The following is a 17592-nucleotide window of genomic DNA, read 5'->3' as shown; positions in this document are numbered from 1 at the left end:
ATTTTTCTTAAGGTGCAAATCACTTGCTTCTCCCACCGATGACAAAAGCTCCCAGGCCCTCTGGCAGTCAGGGAAGTTGCCTGTGATGGAGGATACCGATAGGAGCTTTACACAACCATTCATCTGAAGTGTTAAATAGAGACTCCAAGGCAGTTTTTCCTACAACGTTTTTGTTTTATTTTCTTGTAATGAAAGCTGCAGCTAACTTAGCACACATAACATGTTTGGTGATTAATTATTGTTAATTGATGGGTGGGTTTAAAATTTTAAGCAGGATGCTTGAAACATTATCTGCAAGTTATCATTTTTTAAAAAAATTATGTTGCTGTTGTAATAATTCATAACTGTAAATTCTTTTCCCCATAAATAAATGAGAAATCACCAAAATCTGTGGCTTGCAGCAATGTTGACCTTTAGCATAACCCTGCAAATTATCACCAAAATAAGATTCTGATCTTGCTTATACCAGAATATAGTTGGAGAAAGTCCATGAAAAGACAGCAGATTTATACTAATGCAGCTAAGAGCAGGTCTGGTCCAAAATAGATTTTAAAGTAAGAGGACTTACTTCAAATTAGAATGATGATGGCCCTTGCTTGGGCTGTAGCAATAGGTGATGACAGAAAAGGAAGAAGAGAAGAACTGCTTATAGAGGAGTCTTGTCTTCTGCTGCACACATATCTCGGTTTAATTTTGCTTATATTTTGTGAGACTTTTATGTTATGTGAGGATTATGTTTTGTGAGACTTCAGATACTGATACTTAAGATACTGGGATGGGCTGTGGCAGTTAATTTAGCAGAAACTGAAGTGAAAATTTTATTTCCTTCAAAGGTCACTTCTCAGAGTTCAGGAGGTAACTTTTCATTTCATAAAACCAGGGGACAATCTTGCTTGTCCTCCTCTGCAAAACCGGTGACTATTTGCTGAAGTTGACCTGATCTGACGGTATGCATGGGCCTCATGTATTGCTGCTGACTTCTCTGCACACCAGATGCTTGCTGCCTGGGTTGGATAGGCTTAGGAGAGACCACAGCTAAGTTAAAAAGGATTTATGCTCCTATTCTTCTGGATCATTAGTCACATATGTACGGTGTTAAGGACAACGTGTTGCATTGGGCTCAACAAGGGATTTTAATGCACTAAGGCAAAGATCCATAAAGGACATAAGCACCCAGCTCTGAGGCTGGGATTCAGAAGCCTTAATTAGGATGCTACTTTGCCTGCACAGTGAGTTGGGAGAATTCAGTGTCTAGTAATGGGATTCACATGTACCACTACTCTACGCAGGGGGATTGAGTTAGCAAGCTGGAAAAATGCTGAAGAAAAGGATATGTTTCTGTGCTTCAATTGGTACCTAAGCCCTTTTCTTGGATCTGACCCTGAATGCTGAAGTTTCAGTAATATGTACCAGTCAGCCTGTGTTCACAATTCCGCTGAATTTCCTTATGGAAATAAATCGAATTAAACTTTTTTTCATTTGACCCTGTTATTACAGTAGAAAGCCTAACACCAAACTGCACTGGAGGCCCAATGCTATGCTGGAGCCACACTTCCCTTGTTTCTATTCTATTTATGACCACCCTTCATCAGCTAATCACTGTTTGGCACAGTATTAAATTTAATCACTGAACTCCAAAACGTTGTAATGTGTCTACCTACTCCATGGTTCCATTTGGATGGAAATTTTCTATCTTGTTTAAAGACTATTAAAGCCCTGCCTTTCTTGTGCAGAACAAAAGGGTATTGTTTACTTTGTTTTTTGTTATTTTCGTATTCAACAAAAGATTATTATTCTGTCTCCTCAGTGCTGAGATCCCCGTGAACATGTAGACCTCCTCTCTGCTTGCTTTTCTTTCCCCTGGGTGACTACAAAATAGAAAAATTTTCTTCACATAGAAGCTTACGGTTGAAATGCATAAAAGCAAATGTTATTTATCTAAACTTTAAAGGTTTTTCTAATGAAAGTATTAATTAAAAAGTTGATGTGAGGCATAATTGAATAAAGAAACAATGTTACAAGGCACAGCAGCAGTAGCAATAACACACATCTATGATTAAGAATTAATCTTTCATGATATAAAAACAGTTTTTTCGGTGAAAACCTTTTGACCTTTTAAGAGACATGCAGCAAACCCACAAACAGGTAGTTGTTTGTTTGGATTGCCACACTGTAACCTAGGGAGAATAGCTTTTTGATCCTACAACTAGGCAGCCTGTGGGCAGGAGAGCAGGATTCTTGCTTTTTGAGAGCTAGCATCCCATTCACAGTGGGTTGACTTTCAAAAGACCCATTTATTGAATGACGCAAGGTGCAAATTATGACTCACTCTGCACAGGTTAAGTTTGTAAAAATCAACCTATATTCATCTTCCTAGCACCTACACAGCTGCGTAATGTATTTATTATCGCCAGGGTCCCATTAACCCTTTTAAAGGCTTAGAAGTGATCTGCAATACAAGCCAAACAAACTGATGTTCTTACCTAGTGAATTGAAGTTTTTCTCTTTTACCAGTGGTGATCTAGTGAATGGCAGATTTTCTTCTCTCTGGCCAGGATTAGGTCACAGAGTGGCCCAGCAGTCTGAGTTTGAACATTTCCTCCTGTTCTACCAGCCTTTGTAAAAAACACATGGATTGCTGGTGGTGTTTGCTGATATGTGACACTGTGTTTTCCAGGTCTCAACCAGATGAACCAGGTACTCTTCAGTTTCTGAGTCCTCTAATGATCTTGCAATGATACTGTAAGTAATCGTTGCTTATTATAAACAGCCTTTTAAGCAGAAGTTTGGTGCTAGTTCAGTGCATTTTATTAGTTGAAACATTTCCTTGTATTTCCCACTTGTATTGCAACCTACTTTTTATAGTAGATTTAAGGGTATGGGAGCAGTTTCACTGTGTTTGCAAGGCCTTTAAAAGGACAGAACCACCTCTTCACCTTCTCCCCCCATCTCCTTCCCCATCTTCCCTCCTTTCAAAGGGAGAACATCAGGAAGTTTGGAGATTCAGATGTGGTTCCTAAACCTGTGTCAATGAGGAAGGTCTACTACACTGCTGGAAATGGTGTGCAGCCACTTGTTCCTGTATTTCAGCTCTCCTTCCTCTCAGGAAACCCAGACTTCAAGGGAAGGAAAACCCCAAATGACCCTTGTACATGTCATTGCAAAAAATGGTGGTTGCTTAAAAAAAGGGTGTTACCTTGCGTGCATGGCTTCATTTCTCCACCTATTCCTCTACTGCGCAGGTTACAAATAATGACAGCTATTACAGGACTGGCTGTATGGGATGCACACTGAAAAATGAAGCATCTCTTTCTTTGACCTGTCTGTAGTCCTAACTCAGCAGAATTTTCCTTGTCTGGTAATATGGCGGGACTAGAGGAGGCACTGTACCTTCTCTTGTTACTGTGGGTGAGTAAATACTGCAAAAAGCCTTTCTCCAATGTTGAATCAAACACTGAAATTAATTTACTTCCTCTCTGTTCATAAATACTATGTGTCAGCCTTCTGCATGCCACAGTATGCTAACCTACTTGCAGAGATTCCTACAGAAAGGAAATGGCAAAATTGCATGTAAGATTATTTACAGCAAACTAATGTGAAAAATGAACATTCGTTAGATACTTGTCTGTGTCTTTACTCAGGGAACACGTATTACCCTGTGACTTTCATGGTCAATCACATCGAAACATAAAATGTGAGTTTCAGAACACATGTAGGGAGCAGATTGGAACTGAGTATAAAGATATATATGCTGTTGTTTTTAAGCCCATAATAAAACTTTTTGAACACTGATGAATAATAGATGCATTTAAAGGAAATTACGATCTGCTCCTGTTTAATCCTTGAAGGAAAAAAGCAAATTTACTTATGAATTCTGTGTAATGGTTTATTCTTTAAGACAGAACAATGGAGGCTTGGTAAGAAACTCACTGGAATCAATAAAAAGACCCCCATTTTATGCCCCAAGTTTGTAGTCTGCACAGAAGTCTGTTATGGCAGCTGCCACCTTTGCTAACACACCAGGGTTCAGACCAGGTTCCTCTAGGGCTACAGTGGTAATGGCTCTTAAGTCTGGCTGAAACAGTCTGATATTCCCTGTGGATCAGGGACAGAGGTGGACCTGTAACACGCACTCACCTGTGCGTTACGTCAGTAAGTCTAGTATGTGCAGTTCAAGTTGTAGCTCTTGTAAATTAAACAGAGAAATAAGCTGCTTTTTCGATTCGTGCCACTGCTGAAATATGGTCCAAGGCTCAGGTAGATTCCAGCTGTGATCTTGCTCCTTGGTTATGAACATACATTTATGTTCTCAAGACATTAGAGCTCCTTCTACACAAGCGAAAATTGTAAAAACAAAATGAACAACGTTCTCTGTGTACAGTAGAGTTATTTAAAGTGCCTGAGGGTTTGAACACAAGCAGACGCTGTGTTCGCATACAATATAAGCAAGACTTCTGGGTTTTGGCATTTAAAATTACAATTAAAAATACAGCAGGCATGTTTCAGCAACTTTATGGGATGCCATAAACATCCAGAAAAGGGTTCCAGACAAAAGTAAAGATTCACAATAAGGATTCTTTCTTCTTTTTGTTTCCTACCTCGCTTTTTAGTGTGATGTGTTGTGACACACCAAAAAACTAATGAAACAAAAGTAAAGGGCAGAAGGTGTCTCGCTCATTGGAAGCTATTGTACAACTGAAAATGTTTCTTTGGGAGAGTCAAAGTTTACAATCTGTATGGCTCTGTTCAGGTAATTGTTTTAGCTTCCTACTACAAAGCCCCAAACAAGTCTGGAAGGTGAAAAACACTTTCCTTCCTCAGTACAGAAACAGACACAATAGACTCAAAATCTCTCCCTGGCACAAGTTTGCATACCATGACGCTACCTGAATTTTCTTAGATATATTTACCACAGGAATGATGCTACTGCATAGTCAGTCAGCTATTCCCACTGTAGCCTCCTGACAGCATGCCATAGATTACGAAATTTTGTATTGTATCGTGTACCTTTAAGCAACATAGTGTTTACAAATTTATAAGGCTCATCCTGTTATGAATGTGTTTTAAGCATTAAGCTAAGGTGAGAAGAAGAACCTGAATCTCAAGTTAAGGATTTAATTACAAGGCCTTTCTTCCTCAATACTTTTTTTCCTGCCACTTATAAACCCTTTGACAAAAAGAGTTCCTCGGCTTCTTTAGTTTTTTGTACCTGAATTTCTCCTTAATCTACTCCTTAATCTCCAAAATGCTTTGAAATGTTTTTATGACATTGAGTGGAATTTCCTCTAGGATGGTCAGCTCTTTCCTAGCCTTAAGATGGCAGACAAATTGCAGTTTGTTTTTAGGTAGTTCTGAAATCCATCTCTTCTCTTTATGACACTTTAGCAAAGTGTTTTGTTCTATGCATGCATTGAAACCACATAGCCATCAACTGCCCCACCTAATGATGCTCAGCCAAAACAAATCCTCGTCCCCCGTCCCCCCCCGTCCCCCCCCCCGGCTTTCCTGGGTTTCTCTCAGTCCCCCCTGCCAGCACAGGAGTCATGCGTGGCTCCTCTTATTTTTTTTCCACCTCTCACTTTTGCATTCTGAAAAAAATGTAAAGTCTTATATAGTTTTTGGGGTATTCTCAGGGAATTTACCTTCTTCCTTCATGCAGGGGACAAGGAACAGTTAGTCTCTTCTTTCTTCTCACTGGATACCAGTATTGGGATTGTTTTTCAGGAGTTAGGGCTAAGTGAGAATTAGGTTTCTGCCACCCTTGAGTTAAGCAATGCTCCGTATTAGTGATCCAGTGTCTCAATCAGGGCAGGAAGTGCACAAACCAATCCACAGGGACTGGGAACGAGACATCTGCCAGAAAAGAGGGAGATAGAAGGTATCTTAGGGTTACATTTGTTTCCTGTGGCTGTGCATTTGCTTTGTTTTCATTTTCCTTTCCCCTCCCTGTTAGCACAATTCAAGACTATGTAGGAGCTCTTTTTTCCCCTTTACCTGTATTTATTTCCTTTAATTAGGCAATAATTTTGCAATCTGAGGGATTCAGAGGCAATCCTATTCTCCTTTCTACCTTGCTAGTTGTAGCCTCTTGTTCCTGACCCTGCCACAGTTGCAATGCCATGCTGTGAGACAAAGTTCAAAGGTTTTGTTTGTTTGTTTGTTTGTTTTTCTACATTGCATTCCTTCCCTTTCCCTTGCCTTCCTGCTGAGTGTAGCCCCAGCAGCACTTTTCCCCCATTTAGAGCATCAGGCACATCCCTCAGGCCTCCTACTGAATTCTTTACCTCCCTCAAACACGACCTTGGGCTGGATCTCACCCCTCATGCAGGTGCTCAGCACAAAACAAAGTTCAAGTTCATTTAAGAGCTATTTCAGGGGCTTAAGGGAGCATGAGATAGGGTGCAATTTTAACATCTCTCTGTGCAGGATAAATTTGATGTTAATTGTAGTGAAACTGCTGTGGTGGATAGTCTTTCGAGCTATGAGTGACCTTGTGTGCTTATTCCTTTGCAATGGCAGCTAGGTGACTTCTTCATTTATACAATCAACCTGAAACTGTCTTGATGAAATAAAGTTTGTAATTGCTGCTATCACAAAAATCGTAACAGGAAAAGCAGTTGCAGTATGTCTCCAGAATGCTGTCTCCAACTCCTATACCTTGCTGAATGTTGCAGATAGCTTCTCTGGTGATGGAGAAGTGGAGCTCTTCTGAACATGGGACAGATTTGAATAATCTCTTTCACCTGTCCAGCAACACAGAATTGTTCCTTGCCTTTCATTTGCTCGTGCTTTGCCCAGGCTAGTCATGACTGACAAAACTTCAGCTGTTTGGGCAAGTGTATCACAAGCCACTGCACCTCAGTCTTAGGAAATTTATCTTGCTGTTCAAAACAATTCCTCACACTCCTTGACATTTACTCCTATGGGTATTTGTAGGCTGTTATGTCTGCCCTTACTTGTTGTTTAACCTGGCAATAAGCATTTAGCTCTGTCCTCATAAATCATTTCCCCTCCGCTCTTTAGCTGCCTGTGCTCCTAAATATGAAAAACCCAGGCTAAGCCTACCCTTTCGATGACTACTCCCCACAGGATTTTATTGGTGGCACAAAATCATTGCTCAAGCCATGATTTCATTCCTGGCTTATTGCATGATCCTTTGCTGATTATACTGACCTAAGGATCTATATCAGCAGTTCTCTGGTTTTCTTTCCCGTGTCCTCCCACATACTCTTAAGACTTGTTCCACCTCTTCCCCCAACTTTAAAACCACTAATTCAGGCTCCCTCTCCCCAAGAGCACATCTTCTGGGAGTAGTGGAGGCTGCAGGGAGTGTCCCTGCTGCCTCTGATCCCACTTCCTTCATCCCTCACACTTCGCTGAAGGACTTCTCTGCAGCCAGAAGCTGGTTCCCAGGGGCAGCTGGAAGGTGGGCTTCCACAGCACATCTCCTGGGATCAGTGTGTGGTGGGTGCAGCTCCCTGGGGCAGGGTAAGGAAGAGTAATTGGCTGGATTCAAACATCCTCTGCCCAGAACTGTGGCAGGAGCTGGTGGGCAGGGACCTGGGCCACATGCTTACCAGCTGGCTGGGAGAGCATGGTAAATTTTTGCATTTTTGCCCCTCCTGTGGGCACCTGTCTGCGTTTTCAGAGCGGCTTGTCTGGACTTAATGCATACAAATTTCAGGAGCTTTGTGGTAAGGCCAGAATGCACTGTTGATTAAGGCATCTTTGAAGGTATCCAGATCTTAAAACAAATTAATTGCCACAAAATATCACCAGGAAGAATTCAGGAGAACCCTGAAGAAAGTGCATTTATGCAGTTTACGAGGCCACTTACAGTGACTACAGCAAGGATTGAAAATAATGAAGAGTTGTGTAAGGCACAGGAATTACTTCAGGGTGCAAATCAGGCTTTGACTTTTAAGGAGAAGAAAAAAACTTCTTGTGGGTAGATTTGTCCATAGCTGCCTATTGCAAACTTCCTTTTACTTTTTTGTTAAAGTTTTATTAGTGGTTACAACCACAGATACAAGAAGGACCAGAGAGATCCCTAATCTGGCATAGGGTATCATCTCATCAGCATAGGGTATCCTACCATCCCATGCGAAGTAGAGTGTTGTTCTCTTTTTAGCTGGTAAAAATTTGGAAGTTGCAAAATGATCATGAAAGCAAGAGACAGGATGTGATGGAAGGCATTTATTTTCCTAAAAACTCAAAAAATTTAGACAAGCCTCAAGTCTATGCTGAATTTCTTTCCTACTTGCACATTCATTTTAACTCCTCCACTCTCATCTCATTTGTTACTGTGTTAAATGTGGCTGATTACTACAGTGCGTTTTCTTTCAGGGCTCTTTCGTCTCCAGGTTGGAAGAATTGTCCATTTGCCTTGTAGCAGAAGAAGAGTTCGGTTCTAAATTTGGGATGACTTGTTCAAGACCTACTTTTGTTTCACCTCTGAGCTACAGACCCACCTTTTAAAATTCTGAACATTAATTTTGATTTTTCTGAAGACTGAGTTGTTTTCTGATGTGAGGAAGAGGGTCATACATGAGCATGAATTAAGCTGAATTGTATCTGGGAAGTTTAGTCTTGTTTAATGGCTTTGTTCAGTTATTCTACCTGTTCATTATCCTTACATAAACATTAAAATCATACGATCATTACATTTTCTCCTCTAAAATAAAGGAGATTCTTATAAGAAACTTAACTCTCTGCACGTTTTCTTTGTTTCTATATGAGTGGACACATGCACTTTTTTATTTTGTTGAGTAACTACTTTAGCCACATGTTTTTTCCCCTCTGTTTACATCTCTTCAGACACAAGGCAAGCACAGAAGAATTCCAAGTGTAACAGAAAAAAGAAAACTCTGGTTCCTCCCTCAGATCTTCAAAATCATGGAAGTGTTGTATGCCTATTTAAGCTGTGATTTGAAAAAGCCAGTGGTGTTCAGCAAATTGTTTTAGGGTTTTCAAAACCATGGCATCATATTCTGAAATTTGATTTTCCAGGTCGCAAAATGAGAAAGAAGAAATGCAATAATCCACTTGGAAGTGAGGGTCTTTCATTTCTGGCTGGTTAGTAGTTTAGTATAAGTTTAGCTACGTAAACACTGATTCACCAGGAAGGGTTAGTCATTGCCATGCTTCCTTATACTCTGTTACCAGCTTTCATGTTCTTTTTCTGGGCCTTCCTCAGCAGGTCCGTGAAGTCTGACCTCTCTTACTAGCTTCTCATATTCTTTCATTATGTATTGATCACGCTAGAATGATGACCTCTATAGAAACTCCTGGAAATACATGCATTAAGTCTTGAGGCAGGCCTGGCACTTGCTGCACATTCATCAGACTAAATCAGAAACAAAGCTGAAATCCCTTCCAAAAGCGAGGTTGAACATTTAAAATGAACCAGAGGAGATCTCGTTGGAAATGTCTATATTGTCACTATCCTCTCTTCTTTAAAAAGCATGACAACTGAAGCAGGCTGTCTGATAGAAGCAGGTTCTGCACTAACTAGTATTGCGTAAACAAATACAGAAACACTGCAGTTTCAGAATAGACTAGGATCTGCAAAATTATGCTGTCATCCCTCTGACCTCCTCATGAGGTGTGAGCATCTTGTAGGGAGAGATGTGGGACCAAGCTAATAACCTTTGTGTTGGCTGTATGAAACAGTTCCAGCTTCCTCTGCTGTGAAAACATGGCAATCCTTGGTTTAAGGTTGATCCCATGAATTGCTGAATGGCCTCATGCCCACTGACTCAGGGCAGCGTATATAAATTGGGTAAGCAAAAGCTAATTACCTCCCATAAAACATCTCTCCTCTTTTTCTTTTCTAAGAAAAAGAAAAAAAAAGCAATTTAGAATTCAGCTGACTTGAACATTAAATAGAATACATTTTAAAAGCCATGACATTTTTTGAGTGAGGATGAATTTGGAAAACTTCCTTTTTTTAAAAAAAATATGTTTATACTGTGAGTTGTGGACACAAAATTATTACTACTGCATACCTGTAGCTGAAAAAGGAACCATGTACCTCTGAATGTCAAGCGTGGCTTTAATCTGCTTTGCAGCTTGTTTTGTTTTGTTTTTCTCTGTTTCATTTCCCTTTGCGGTGTTAAGCTCTGACCCTGAAAGGTGAGGAAGTGAAGGAAATGGAAGAGTGAAATTTGGGGAGTCTGACGCTAAAAAGCCAAGGGAACCACGAGGCAGTCTGTCTGGTTGCGAGATTGAAATGTAAGTAAGTGGACTCCTCAAATTAATTACGTTGGAACCCACTTACTTATGTATGTGGACTCCCTTAAGCATAAGTCTTACATTATGTCACCGAGATGGCATTTGGGCTTGATTTATGTTGGCACAAAACTAGCTATAAACTGCACATGTGTGCCCATAGTAGCCCCTTTTCAAACAGAGCATGTTTATAGAAACAGGAAACATGGCTGCAGCAGGAGTACACCGAGCCTCTGCTGTGTCAACAACGTCACAAATACAGGTATCCAGGATCTGCACGCTGCGTTCATTTTCCATGTATTTCAACTCAGTCGGTAACTTGGAACACCATTACCAGAGATTAGTGGTTGGTTGATGGAGCGAAAATGACTTATTAAGTGAAATTTACTCCGCTAAAGATGTGTATCTGAACAAGAGCCACAATCCACATTTTAATCTTTTCCTTTCATACTCTGTCTAATCTGTGGCGGGTATTTCATGGTGATAATCTCTCTCTTTTTTTCCCTCCTTGGAGAATGAGGACACACTATATTCATTATATCTGATTCTGTAGTCACATAATTTATCTTTAAAAAGGTATGCACTTTTCTGTCTGAATAAATTTGAAGCCTTCAGGTCATGTTCAGGGAAGTGTAAACTCTGCACTATTTTTTACAGTACATTAGAAACAGTTAAATATATATAAGCAACATTCAAGATTTCTTTTAGGAGATAGAAAGACAGACATAAATGAAGATCAAAAAGAGCAGAGCATTTTTGGTGACTGAGAAAACGGTATTCTTTGGTTCCTCAGATGCATTTATTTGCACATTCAGTCTTCAAGCTGTTTGAGTTGTGAGGTGCTGTAAATAGGCACAAATAACCTTCTCTATGATCCACTTGGATCTGCTGTGCCTGTAGTGAAATAAGAGGGTTTTTATGCTTCAGGAATGCAGCGCCTTTGAACATCTTCTCTGTGACACTGATGAAACCCTTCCCAGAAGGGGAGAGGTGAAGGTGAAGCGAGCCATGGGGGCCCTATCTCCTGCATCTGGGTTGACCTAAAGGCAGACTAAATGAGCTGCACACTGTAGGAGTTCCCTTTCGCAACATCCCTTTCTTCAGATTTTAAAGAAGTCTGTAACAGAGACAGTGGTGTTGTGTACACAAAAGACTCTCCTCTAAGTTTCTAAGGAGAACTGATGATGCAGGAGGAATCGTTTTTTTCATGTGGTATACACCTCCCTCTTTCTCTTCCTCAGTTGGGAGAATCCTTATGTTGGTATTTAAATGATCCAGGAGATCTTTTTAGGGCACATCTCATATTGGGAATTGGAAGAAAAAAGATCTTCATGTTGTCTTAGAGAGACTGAGAGGAAATGCATGTGAATCCTAAAGCCCAACTTCTAAATAAATGCTGTTTGTCCATGAAGATTAGCTTGAAATATGAACAAGTACCAAGTCTTTTAAATGGATATACTTTATCTCTTGCACCTGTAGAGCTGACAGAATGTTTAAGCATTGCTCATAGGAGCACGCCCTTAGCAGAGTAAGCTATAGCGTTAACCAGGTAACTCAGAGAGTTTGGTCTATTCTCAGATCTTACTGAAAAACAGCATTAACGGTGTGTTGCAGTTCTTCCTCGGTGGATGTAGGTAATCTCAGAGAGAATTTGAGTAAGCTATAGGAGTAGGACTATTGTATTACTCACTGAAGACTTACACTCCCTTTGGGGATGGTATGGGAAAGTATTTCTATCAGGGAAATAGAGTTCCGACATCAAGCGTCTTAGGACTTGCTTATTAACTGACTGCAAGTTGGATAAATTTGTCACAATATTTGTAACCTACAGCATGAAAACCAGAGCCAAACAACCTGCCCTTGATGTTCTACTGCATGAAATATTTCAAGTCTGATTGCTGAATGTAGCCCTCAGTGCCCTGGCATGGTCACTGTTACTAGAGGATCACAGGCACTAAAGACAGTAGCTGCAATGTTCTGTTGGGTTTGGGCTGGGACATCTTTTTCCCCCTTTTATTGGAAAATTGCTTGCAGGTAAATGCTTAGTTTGAATTATCCTCCTTTGCTGTTTAACTTAGGGGCATACTGTTGTGTTTGGGACAATATTAGAACTGAATAACAGGCACCCTTATCAGAAGGATTGGGAAACAGATACTGTAGTGCTGAGTGGGAGTCATGGGGGAGGGATTTTTAACTTCCCTGGGTTAGTGCCCAGCACAGGAGTAGATGGTAGGAAAAATCATGTCGGCAGAGAATTGCATGTTGGGTCTCTGTGGGTGTGAGTTGAGGGCACCTCACAGAAGCCTGTAATCCCATCTCTGCTCTCAAGAATAGCAGGCAAAGGCAGCACAGCCTTCAGGGGCTCTCTGATGGCAAAAAGGGCTGCATAGTTTGCCTTGTCAGAGCAATGTCCATGCAGCAGTGTGGCCTTCAGATGCAAAAAGATCTGTTTATTAGAAATTAAAACATTTCTTTCTAACAGGTAAGAAACAGGACGTTTCCAAAGTTCTGCAACATCTTCCAACTGTTTGAGAGAAACGTTTTCCTTCCAGTTCATTAAAGTACTTGCATCTGTTACTGCTCACTGTTCCTGTCTCACAGAGATCCACTGCCTCTGAAGGACTTATATCAATGTGGTTTATTTGGATGAATAAGAGTTGCTGGCTCTAGCATTCGGTTTGTGATGTTTGTGAGGACTCTGAAAGTTGGGAGGTCTCTGAAGGTGCACATTAGAAGGTTGCTGGAAACCAAATGACTTATTTATTTTTGCACCTTAACTTTCATCTGAAATACAGCTCATGGTGTTGTATTGTCCATGTATTTGTGTAGTGGGAGTATGGTTTTAACACTAAGCTTTATTATAACCCCTAACAAATTCTCATATGTTATAAACTTTATGCATACCAACTTTATTTTTTTTCCCTTGTGCGTACTTGAAATTAACTTACATGATAAATGTAGAGCAATCAGAACAGGATATGAAACAGGAACCTCTGGAGTGAGCGTGAGTAGGACACAGATGTAATAGCCTTCAAAAGCACACGCTGCTTGCTGACGTTTGTTGGTAAGGGAATGGCCTGGAATCCCAGCCCATGCAGATGTGTTGCAATAGGCAGAGGAGGAGATCAGTCTTAGTGTCCCTTGATGGCTTCTCCTGAAGATTTGAGGTTATGCCAGCTGCTGCTCCAACCGCCAGCTTTCGTCTCTTGTTCTGGACTAGATCTGGAACAAAGCGTTTCTTCCCAGCCGTGATGTGTTCACGTTTGGTATCTGTGAAGCAGAGACTTGATGTGAACCTGGATGGGGGAGCAGCAGCTTCTTATAACTGGACCTTGCCTCTATTTGCATAAGAATGAGCCGGAGGAAGAAAAATGTTTATGCTCTTTTTGTATGTAAAGTGGAGAAACTAAAGAGATTCACACTGAGATTTGCCAGCTGTGTTGATCACAGAGGTTTGCAGGCCACACTGCAAGTTCGCCCTAGAGCATCTTACACTATGATTCAGCTCCAGCCTCTGGTCCTGCGTAACCTCCTCCCTTTCCCCCTGCCCTCCCTCCATCTTCCTTATCTCCGATACCCCTCATCTGACCCCTCCATTCCTGGTTTCAGAGTGTCTCCTCCAGAAGCTGGACAAATTGACAGATCTGTCAAGAGATGCAGGAAAGGAACCGGGGGTTATCTGAGCGTGCAGGTTATCTAAGGGGTTGCTCTCAAGAAACAGTATCTGTAGGCAGTACAAGTTATCCCAAGCCAGAGACAAGTAGAGGCTGGGCCGGTGAGTTCATCAGGGCCAGCTGTCTTGTGGATACGGGTGAAAGATGAGAAGTCTGAAAATAGTGGTAGAGTTGCCCTGAAGCCAGAAAGAGGTGCCTGCGATTGAGAAACATGGAAGGGAAGTTATTTTTTTGGTATGTATTTGGGGCCTTTGGATTAGCTTCCTTGGTAAGGAAGGGCTTCCTGGAATTCTTCGACCGGTTTTATGCCCAGAAGGGAATTATTTGGCACTGGATTCAATATGCATGTGGGATTTGACTTTGCAGTGAGACTGCCCTGTGACAAACCCCCTTCAAAATATAATCAGCAAAGTTTTTCTCAGATGCAAACTCTGTGTCTGCTTCCAAGTTGGACTCCTGCTTGCTCATTCCTCGGCTGGGTTTGTCAAAACTTCACAACATTTAGTCTTGCTTTTCCTTGCAGTGCTGAGTCACTCTCTGATTTGAGTGAGAATTAAAATGTTTGTTACTGTAAATTTTGCTAGCCTCTGTCTGAAATCCAAGTGAAAAAACCTGCAATGTCAGTTTTCTCAAAAATGAGTTTTTAGAAGAATTTTTATCTGCAATACTTTCATATGTAACAGTTGCACATATTTTGTGTTCTCTGTCACTTGTGGTCTCTTTAATTACACCATGGCAAACTGAACTGTGGCAGAATCAGACACAGAAAAAGCATGACCAAAGGAAAACAGAAGTTTTATTGGCTTTAAAGAGATTTTTCAATGTAAGAGGTGACTCCTCTGTAAAGGCAACATGACATCCTTCTGTCTGCTAAGTTTTCTCTCAGTCCTGTAAAAGACTGTAGGATTTTTATGTCATCCTGGGCTCTTTCTGGCTGTTGTGTAATGCACTGTTAGGGGTGTGTAGAGAACACTGGCCTTTAGTAGCTCTTTAGAGATTTGAGGTTTCAGCTCTGTAGTTCCTTATTTCTGTCCCTGCTCATCCTGGTGAGGCAGGAAGCACATACAAGGTGGTTGGAACAGATCTGTGCCCATGGAAGTTGGATGGCAGTGCATAACGCACCTTTCCCTGAGCAAAAGATGCTCACTTCAGGCAGCCATAGCTTCTCTCTGCTGAAATCCCAGAAGCACATGCAGCTACATATAGCTGACTCTGGGGGATACGCCGGGGAGCTCTGAACATCAAACATCAATCACAGTTGAGCTAACAAGCTAGGCAACTTCAGTGGTGGCAAAGCTGTAGCTTCATGGCTGGAAGAGAAAGCAGGACACCCTAGTGCATATAGTGACTGGTGGGGTACGTACGCACCGCAAAGTTTTTGCAAGCTACGGGGTATTGCACAAATATAACCAAGGCCGTAATTTTAAGGATTATACTCATGCACACAGAGGAAAATTTAGTTTTCAGAATTCTTTACTGGTGATGAAACATAATCCAGAAAGAACACTGTTGGGTTTTCTGATGTCAGTGTGAGCTGACAGAGTTGGGAAGAAGAAAAAGTATTCTTCAATTATAGGCTAAACAAGTTTAAAAGAAGTCACTGAGACATAGCTGGTATGGAGCCCCATACTGCTATTATTATATTTGTCTCTCAGAAAAAAGACATGTTTAAAAGTCCATAAGCTGTTCCCTCTCCTTCTCCCTCCTCTGTTGAAAAATTAGTCTCTTTTTGTCACATGTAAGAGCTGTACAAGTAACAGGAACAAAACATGTAGGTGTTCTGAATAAAGTCATTAAACAACATGCTATTTGTTAAGCACATCGAGTTCTGGACAAATTCATACTGTAGCTTTTCTGTTTCATGTGCTCAGGTGATAAAGAATACTGCAGAACTTTCATCAGTAAAAATTTTATTTCTTGCCTTGAATCAAATTGTGACTTAGAATGAAAATGTCACTGAGACATGGGCTATAGTGAGACTATATGACCACTGTTTCCAATCACCCTGTAATTAGAAGGGGTTTTTGTTGGTGATGCATGAGCTAAGATAATCTCTGCAGGGCTAAGACAAGAATTAAACTCTGCTTTCATCAGAAAAGACAGTAGTTGACAAGCCACGAGCTGAAAAATGTTACATTCAGTGATTCTTCATGGAAAGGGCACTATTACTGACATAGAAGTATTTCATGGTAAGAAGTCTGTCCCCCCAAATGTTAAAATGGAATGGAAACACACTTTTACAATTTCTGCTTTTTTTTCTTCTAGATAATCTAACTAACTTCTTTCTGAATCTTCTGTGATCGATGATACGTTAATGGTATCATATAATTATATGATATAGTAATGATAAATGATAAGTAAAGATTAAATATTAAATGTTATATATTCATATATGTAACATGGCACTGGTTTTGGCTGTGGTAGTTGCTATCCACAGGTATGTCCAGGAGGAAGCATCCAACCCTTAGGCACTGTTCATACACCAGGGAAGTTTGGGAACCTCTGGTCTTGGGGTTGAAGGCACCCACTAACATTGTACTTGATATGCACTCCCACTCAGGTTTGAGTCTACCTACCTTCTCTGTAGAGCTTTTAAAATGCCATTACTCTGAATGATTCATCGCCCACGTAGGGAGGGAGGAATTCAAATCAGATGGGGAGCAAAGCACTCTCCGCTGGGAATAGGAGGAGATAGGGCTTCTGGCGATGGGAGAAGTGGGGGAGGAAATGAAACTGCTGATGGGGAGAATGGGCTTCTGTGGGATGGAAGGATATTGATGTAGTTAAGTGCGACCAGGATGTGAGAGCAACACAGGCATTAGCAGTGTGGAAAAGGAAAATGGATGTTCATCAAGCCCTAGCCCTAGGAAGAAAATGGAGGACAATACAGTGATGGGGGAAAAAAAAGCCTGGCTTTTTTCCATGAGGATACCCAGCTTGCCTACTTGAGGTAACGCTTGTCTTTCTGGTTCATTCAAAAACTGATATCCCTGTCTGTAAGAGATGATGCGCTTCTGGCCATATCCATGCAGGCCATAGCAATGGTATGAGCAGTGCTGTCACCCCTGTGAGTTGCTGGACACCCTTTTAGTTCATTGCAGGAATCAGGAAACACTGATGGCACCTGGCGCACATCACCCCTCCGTGTGCTCTTTGGTGGCACTGGCTGTACAGCCAAGAAGCCCAAAGCAGGAGGTGGGAGCGATCTGCAACAGGAAAGGAAGGATCAAGAGAAAGTAGCTCTGCTTGCATAGTTGGTTGAGGGTGTTTTTGTTGTAGAGCTACCTATTTTTAATGGATACTTTGCCATATCTCTTTTGCTATGAACTGAGCTGTTGCCTCCTATTGCTTGCCTTCACTACAACTTGATTACAAGATACAATTTTGAGCCCATCATGTTTTGGATTTGCTCCTGACCTGCTTATCATTCTAAGTGAGGTTACTGGTAAGGGAACGCTGGGTGCTGGCCACCAGTGCAAATGCTATCATGACATGATCCAAGACTCTAGGGATAAAATGGCCTATCTTTTATTTTAGCCTGTAAGCATTACCACACTTGTCTACATCAAGTATCCACAAATCTGAGATAGGCTTTTGTAAGATGTTTCTAAGATGCTCTTTAAAAAATTCATCTAGAGTGCTCCCCATTTGCTTTCTTGTTTGCAAGTCTTGAGAATGCAGATGGGTC

General features: G+C 41.1%; 1 protein-coding gene across 24 annotated transcripts in view; it reads left to right on the top strand.

The window, feature by feature from the left end:
• Window positions 1-17592, top strand: part of FGGY (FGGY carbohydrate kinase domain containing) — a 330344-nt gene that overhangs the window by 84200 nt on the left and 228552 nt on the right. For all 24 annotated transcript variants that reach the window (XM_087730897.1, XM_087730882.1, XM_087730893.1 and 21 more), the window contains one exon: window positions 2678-2742. The gene's annotated coding sequence lies outside the window, so the exon portion shown is untranslated. The remainder of the gene's footprint in view (window positions 1-2677; window positions 2743-17592) is intronic.

The sequence above is a fragment of the Nipponia nippon genome, unplaced genomic scaffold (assembly GCF_047370975.1).
Source record: "Nipponia nippon isolate SJK-2023a ecotype South Korea unplaced genomic scaffold, ASM4737097v1 scaffold_5, whole genome shotgun sequence".
Taxonomy (NCBI): Eukaryota; Metazoa; Chordata; class Aves; order Pelecaniformes; family Threskiornithidae; genus Nipponia; species Nipponia nippon.
Note: the sequence above shows the minus strand (reverse complement) of the source record. Positions and strands in the feature narration are given on the sequence as shown.